The sequence below is a fragment of the Gossypium arboreum genome, unplaced genomic scaffold (assembly GCF_025698485.1).
Source record: "Gossypium arboreum isolate Shixiya-1 unplaced genomic scaffold, ASM2569848v2 Contig00390, whole genome shotgun sequence".
Classification (NCBI taxonomy): domain Eukaryota; kingdom Viridiplantae; phylum Streptophyta; class Magnoliopsida; order Malvales; family Malvaceae; genus Gossypium; species Gossypium arboreum.
Genome location: NW_026440506.1, coordinates 15,001 through 22,500, shown reverse-complemented (window position 1 = coordinate 22,500; position 7,500 = coordinate 15,001). Strand labels below are relative to the sequence as shown.

The 7,500-nt window shown below is 36.7% G+C and overlaps 3 pseudogenes; 2 read left to right on the top strand and 1 right to left on the bottom strand.

Moving 5' to 3' along the window:
• Positions 1-808, top strand: part of LOC128289030 (30S ribosomal protein S3, chloroplastic-like) — a 2,756-nt pseudogene extending 1,948 nt beyond the window's left edge.
• A 3,211-nt stretch (positions 809-4,019) lies between these two features.
• On the top strand, positions 4,020-4,673 carry LOC128289029 (30S ribosomal protein S11, chloroplastic-like; annotated as a pseudogene).
• A 1,504-nt stretch (positions 4,674-6,177) lies between these two features.
• LOC128289031 (protein Ycf2-like) overlaps positions 6,178-7,500 on the bottom strand; it is a 7,228-nt pseudogene continuing 5,905 nt past the window's right edge.

The window sequence follows — 7,500 nt, the reverse complement described above, 5'->3', positions numbered from 1 at the left end:
ACCTCGAGCTCGAGGACGGAGTTATCTGATAAAAGACCCACTTGTCATATAACTATTGCATTGAAAGATCTTGAATTTGAACCACTTGATAGATATATGCTGCGCCCAAAACCAAAAACACCGGATGGCTAGGATGGCTAAAAAGGGATAAATAAGAACACAAATATGACATATCCTAATATATAGTAGTGGAGGATTATGGACAAAAATAAATCCACTTGGTTTCAGACTTGGTACAACCCAAAGTCATCATTCTCTTTGGTTTGCACAACCGAAAAGTATTCCGAGGGTCTACAAGAAGATAAAAAATAAGAGACTGTATCAAGAATTATGTACAAAAAATATGAGACTATCTTCTGGTGTCGAGGGAATTGCACGTATAGAGATTCAAAAAGACTGGATCTAATTCAGGTGATAATCTATATGGATTTCCTAAATTATTAATTGAAGATAAGCCACGAAAACTCGAAGAACTACAGATGAATGTGCAAAAGAACTTAATTGTATGAACCGAAAACTCAACATTGCTATTACAAGAATTGGAAAACTTATGGGCACCCTAATATTCTTGCCGAATTTATAGCCGGACAATTAAAGAATCGAGTTTCATTTCGAAAGGCAATGAAAAGGCTATTGAATTAACTGAGCAAGCGGATACAAAAGGAATTCAAATACAAATTGCAGGGCGTATCGACGGAAAAGAAATCGCACGTGTCGAATGGATCCGAGAAGGTAGGGTTCTCTACAAACCATTGGAGCGAAAATTGAGTATTGCTCTTATAGAGTTCGAACTATCTATGGGTATTAGGAATCAAAATTTGATATTTATAGACGAAGAATAATAAGAATAAGACTTACTTGTCTTTACGTTCTATTCTGCGATAGAACAAAATGATGAAATTCTTTGATTTTTTGATTGAACATAAAAATCAAAAATGAGCAGTTCTAAATTCTATAAGGTTAAAAAAATTTGATTGATCATTTGATATAATTGCTATGCTTAGTGTGCGACCGTTGGGTTTTTAGGCTTAGGATTCAAAAAATAAGCGGACCACAGTATAAGCTAATAACTATAGCACTAATAACCAACTCATCGCTTCGGATTATCTGGATCCAAAGAATCAGTCAAGATATGATATATTGGTCATATCATTATAGCAACTGAATTTTTTGCATTAAGTAAAAGACAAAACCAATCTGATTATGAATAGATCGAAATTGTGAAGCAAAATAAAAGTATGTGGATAAATAGAAGGATGAGAGAAAGAGAGAAACAGAAATAGCAATGAAATGATATAGGATTCCAATATGTAAGGTCTATGAAGCATCTCATAAAGAGCAATGTAATAGAGCATCAATAGAGATTCATCAATAATTAGATGAATATCTGTTCATTGAAGAAAAAATCAAGAGCCTTAACTTAAGTCAATAAAGACTGAGAAGGTTGACTCAAGAAGAAATTTTATTTTTATTTTATTAAATAAATATTAAATTAAAAAATTAAATTAATAAATATTATAAATTAAGGCTCCATTGAGAATTCAGACCTAAGCATTAATCGAGAGCGATGGGGACGACGGAACTCAGAATGCAGAGGATTCTATTGAAAACGAATCCTAATGATTTATCGGGGAGGATGGCGGAACAAACCAGAGACCACTGCATTTCTTTTTATTCTGATTCTGAGAGGTCAGGGTTAACCTGACAACTGAACTAGAAAAGAGTAAATATTCGCCCGCGAAAATTTGAGTTTAATTTGATTGTTCAATTTTTGTCGATCTGAATCTGATATGAATATGATAAAAAACAAAATAAAGATTCGTTATAACATTATAACAAAACCAAGATAAGACATTATCTAGAAATAGAATCCGTGTTTAATTCCTTATACTTATATATATATCCAATAGATCCAAACAAGATATACAAATTTCTAATAGATCAGATAAAATCGCAAAGCAAAGAATCCCAAGATTCAATTATTCATTAACTACCCGTATATCTTAAGATTAAGAATTAAATATTTTTATTCATTTTTTTTTCATGAGGAGCTGGATGAGAAGAAACTCATGTCCAGTTCTGTAGTAGAGATGGAATTCATAAACAACAACCATCAACTATAACCCCAAAAGAACCTGATTTCGTAAACAACATAGAGGAAGAATGAAGGATATCTTATCGAGGTAATCGAATTTGTTTCGGTAGATATGCTCTTCAAGCACTTGAACCCGCTTGGATTACATCTAGACAAATAGAAGCGGGGCGCCGCGCAATGACACGAAATGTACGCCGTGGTGGAAAAATATGGGTACGTATATTTCAGACAAACCCGTTACGGTAAGACCTACAGAAACACGTATGGGTTCGGGGAAAGGATCTCCTGAGTATTGGGTAGCTGTCGTTAAACCGCAGAATACTTTATGAAATGAGCGGAGTAGCTGAAAATATAGCCAGAAAGGCTATTTCAATAGCGGCGTCAAAATGCCTATAAAAACTCAATTCATTATTTCAGGATAGGAATATAGAACCAAAGGAAAGAAGTCTTGTCTTGGGAATAAAAACAATTGCGAGTTTTTTTTTTTGACAAACAATATTTTTTTTCGTCCTTGTTACATTGAAAAAGAGATTTCAAAATGATTCAACCTCAGACCCATTTGAATGTAGCAGATAACAGCGGGGCCTGAGAATTGATGTATTCGAGTCATAGGAGCTAGTAATCGCCGATATGCTCATATTGGTGACGTTATTGTTGCTGTGATCAAGGAAGAGTACCAAATACACCTCTAGAAAGATCAGAAGTGATCAGAGCTGTAATTGTACGTACCAAAGAACTCAAACGCGACAACGGGATGATAATACGATATGATGACAATGCGTTGTCATTGATCAAGAAGGAAACCAAAAGGAACTCGAATTTTGGTGCGATCGCCCGGGAATTGAGACAGTTAAATTTCACTAAAATAGTTTCATTAGCTCCTGAGGTATTATAAGACGAGACCCAAGTATAGTTAGAGTATTTAGAGTATTTAAATGGCATAGATTAATTAGTAGATTGTGTCTCACGTATATACCTTTACTAAGTAAAAAAAGACCACGTTGGTTATATCAAAATTCGGAGCAATAAAAATTTTAGTTTACCATGGTAAGGACACTATTGCTGACATAATAACCTCTATACGAAATGCTGATATGAATAGAAAAGGAACGATTCAAATAGGATCTACTAACATCACTGAAAACATTGTTAAAATACTTTACGAGAAGGTTTTATCGATAACGTAAGGAAACATCGGGAACGCAACAAATATTTTTTGGTTTTAACCCTACGACATAGACGGAATAGAAAAGGACCACATAGAACTATTTTAAATTTACGACGGATCAGTCGACCAGGTCTACGAATCTATTCTAACTATCAACAAATTCCTAGGATTTTAGGCGGATGGGGATTGTAATTCTTTTCTACTTCGGGGTATAATGACAGACCGGGAGGCTGACTAGAAGGAATCGGTGGAGAAATTTTGTGTTCTATATGGTAATCTGTCCGGTATACGAATTGTATCCGAAACTTCCATTTGTGCAAAAAAAAGAAAAAGCACGGGTTGTCTAATAGAACTCCTCCTGTTCACGGTAGTTGATACGTCAAGGAAGTTTTACCTGGAATAAAAGAACAAAAAATGGATTCATGAAGGTTTAATTTAATTAGTAAATCACTCCCACTCTGGATTCCTTTAGATAATGAAGATCTGATTTTAGGTTATGTTTCGGGAGAGTTTTAACGTGGGATAGAGTCAACAAAAGTGAAGTAAGTGCTTATGATTCAACCAGGGGGCGTATAATTTATAGACTTCTGCAACAAGGATTCGAACGATTAGGTAGTTTTTTCAACTTCAAGATTTCTTTCGGGGATCCAATTCAAATTTCAAGAAACTTATTTTCTTCCAATAAGCGAATTCGGAAAATTTAAGGAATAACAACTATGAAAATAAGGGCTTCCGTTCAAAATTTAGAAAATGTCGCCTAATCCGTAGGAGGGGACGAATTATCGTAATTTGTTTTAACCCGAGACATAAAGACAAGGATAATCTTTCTATTCTAAAAAGAACTCCTGAAAGAAAAGAAACTAATCTTAAAGAAAGCGATAAACAAATAAAAATAGAAGATCTGTTTTGACATGAAATGGATATATCCATATATCTCTGACTTATCTTTATGAAATGATAAAATATGGCAAAACCTATACCAAAAGTTGGTTCACGTAGGAATGCGCAGTAGTGCACGGAAAAGTGCACGTAGAATACCAAAAGGAGTTATTCATGTTCAAGCAAGTTTCAACAATACCATTGTTACTGTTACAGATGTACGGGGTCGGTAACTCTTGGTCCTCCGCCGGCACTTGTGGATTCAAGGTACAAGAAGGATCCTTTGCTGCTCAAACCGCAGCGGGAAATGCTATTCGAGCAGTAGTAGACCAAGGTATGCAACGAGCGGAAGTTATGATAAAGGGTCCTGGTCTCGAAGAGATGCATTACGAGCTATTCGTAGAAGTGGTATACTATTAAGTTTCGTACGGATGTAACCCTATGCCACATAATGGCTGTAGACCTCCAAAAAGACGTGTAGAAATAAACACTAAAGAGATTTCAAGAGAAATAAATGATTCAATGATCTGATCAAATAAAATAATATTACTATGGTTCGAGAGAAAGTAAAAGTCTCTACTTCGACTCGGACACGACAGTGGAAGTGTGTTGAATCAAGAACAGATAGTAAGCGCCTTTATTATGGACGCTTTATTCTGTCTCCACTTATGAAAGGCCAAGCCGACACAATAGGCATTGCGATGCGAAGAGCTTTGCTTGGAGAACTAGAAGGAACATGCATTACACGCAAAATCTGAGAAAATACCCCACGAATATTCTACCATAGTAGGTATTCAAGAATCAGTCCATGAAATTTTAATGAATTTGAAAGAAATTGTATTGAGAGGGAATTTGTATGGAACTCGTAACGCCTTTATTTGTGCCAAGGGTCCCGGATATGTAACTGCTCAAGACATCATCTTACCACCTTCTGTGGAAATCGTTGATAATACACAGTAGCCAGCCTAACTGAACCAATTGATTTGTGTATTGAGTATGATTGTATGTGTGATAGCATCTACTATACCAGGAATATCAATGAACCTGATTATTGCAATTGCTCAGGATACCCTTTTTAGTTTAGCTTCTAGTTAGCTTCTAGAATCTATTTTTAGTTCAAGGTCCCTCTTTACTAACTGGAATCAAAGAATTAGTAGATCTGTTCCCAAATGGGAATGGGCTGAAGATGAACTTATAATCTATAATCTGATGATCGAGTCGATTCCATGATTATAAGTTCATTCCATACCTGGACCAGACCGAATAGGGCTATATACATTCTCATTATGAGAAGGGGTAATATAATCTATATATATTTAATATAATCTAATATAGACATCCTCCGGATACTTCAAATCGAAGCAATTGATGTCCGACTCGGCCTATATGACATGACCGATCAATAGAAATACTCCAACACTCACCTTTGTCATATATTCCATACATCACACTAGATAGATATCATATTCATGGAATACGATTCACTTTCAAGATGCCTCGGTGGTGAAATAGACACGCGAGACTCAAAATCTCAAAGAAAGAGCGGAGGTTCGAGTCCCTTCAAGGTAATAATATTGAGAATGCTCATTGAATTGGAATAAGTTCGAGCAGCGGATCACGAGATCTTTGGGATCTTCTATCTAATGAATGGGGAGTCCGCTTTGAAATCGTTCTGCCTCTGCACCCACCCCTCGAGTATATGCTTCAACAGGAATCACGCACACAAGGGTAGATTGATACAATATAAACCTCTGGTAAAATGCCCCCCGTAACCCAGCGGATAAAGTACATTACATAGTCCGTTTTAGGATTGGCGACTTACCCATTCCGTGACTTTGGCACTGGACGTTCCAAAATGGGTACTGGTCGGGTCGGTGAATTCAATAATAGACGCCTGGTGGCATTCAGCAGCTTTCCTTCCTTTCAGGACCTATCCGAAAGAGAATCCAGTACTTCTTTGGTCGTGAATATCTGAATAGGGCGAACCGCCCTGTGGATATCTTTTCTTCGGAACAAAACAATTAGAATAGAATTAGGCTCGGTCAACTGGAATGTGTATTATCCATATATTATCCATATAGGGGATCCTCCAGTTGAGAAGATCCATCGACCTGAGACGAAGAGAAAGGTCTATCTATTTTATTTAGTTATTCAGTTAAACCAATGATTCGTTATTGGAGCAGATAGCAACAACCATTTCATCCGACATGCGTATTTTTGATTTTCCAATGGATTTACATCTTTCATTAATGGAAATTTTTTGATGTAGTGAGTAATAGCTCTGGTTGTTCGCTGTTCAAGAATTCTTGTTTAGGCAGTTCATACCATCCATACATAGTGTTTTGATCTAAGATTTCAATTCTTCCATGTTTCAGCAGTAGCATATTGTTTCATGGAGCTAAGGTCCAAAATATGGAAGAAACAGGTGTTTCCACAACTCTACCACCCAGTCAATTCCGTTCCACTTAATCCCTATTTCATGACCACATATCTTTCCGGCTAAGTAATGGGAAACCTTTCTCCTTACATGAATCCAATTTTCATTTCATCCGGGAAAGCCAGCCATCTTTTCAACAACAATGTCTTTGTCATTTGATCCAATAGTCTTCCGTTAGATAGAACAGATTTGATAAATACTGATAACTCTCGGATGGAGTATTAGAACGGAAAAATCCATTAGATAATGAACTATTGGTTCTAAGCCATCTCTGGCGATGAATCAATAATTCGAAGTGCTTTTCTTGCGTATTCTTGATAAACCAGCGTTTATATATAGATGTAGGAGGATCTGTTTGGGAAGTAAGAAGCCCCTTTGACATCTCTTCATCTGCAAAGAATTCTCGTGAAAACACAGAGACAAAGGGCTGATCTTTGAATAGGAAAAGAGGATCCGCAGGATCCCAAATGAATTGGCTTATTCGAAAAAGCCTTGTTCTTTTGGAAGATCTATCTCGTGCCTGGTACTGCATGGTTCCACTCTGCAAGAACGCCGAATCATTCTCTTGAAGCTCATCCTTTTCATCATAAATGATCCGCTTGCCCTGAAATGACCCGGCCCAATAGGAAATCCCAATTCATTTGGCCTTTCGATACAATCAAATAGAAAGCCCCAAGGGCGCCATATCCTAGAGCCCAAACTATGTGATTGAATAAATCCTCCTCATCTGTTGCGGGTCGAGTACCTTCTCCTTCCCTTCTTCAAACTCCGATTCGTATTTTCATAGAGATTTCTCTGATCAACGATAGAACAAGATCCATTTTGCATCATATATAAGGGATTCCTGGCTCGGACCGAAGAAGCAATGTCACTCGATCATTATCAAACTGACTGCAATCTTTTCTGTCCGTGAGGATCCCA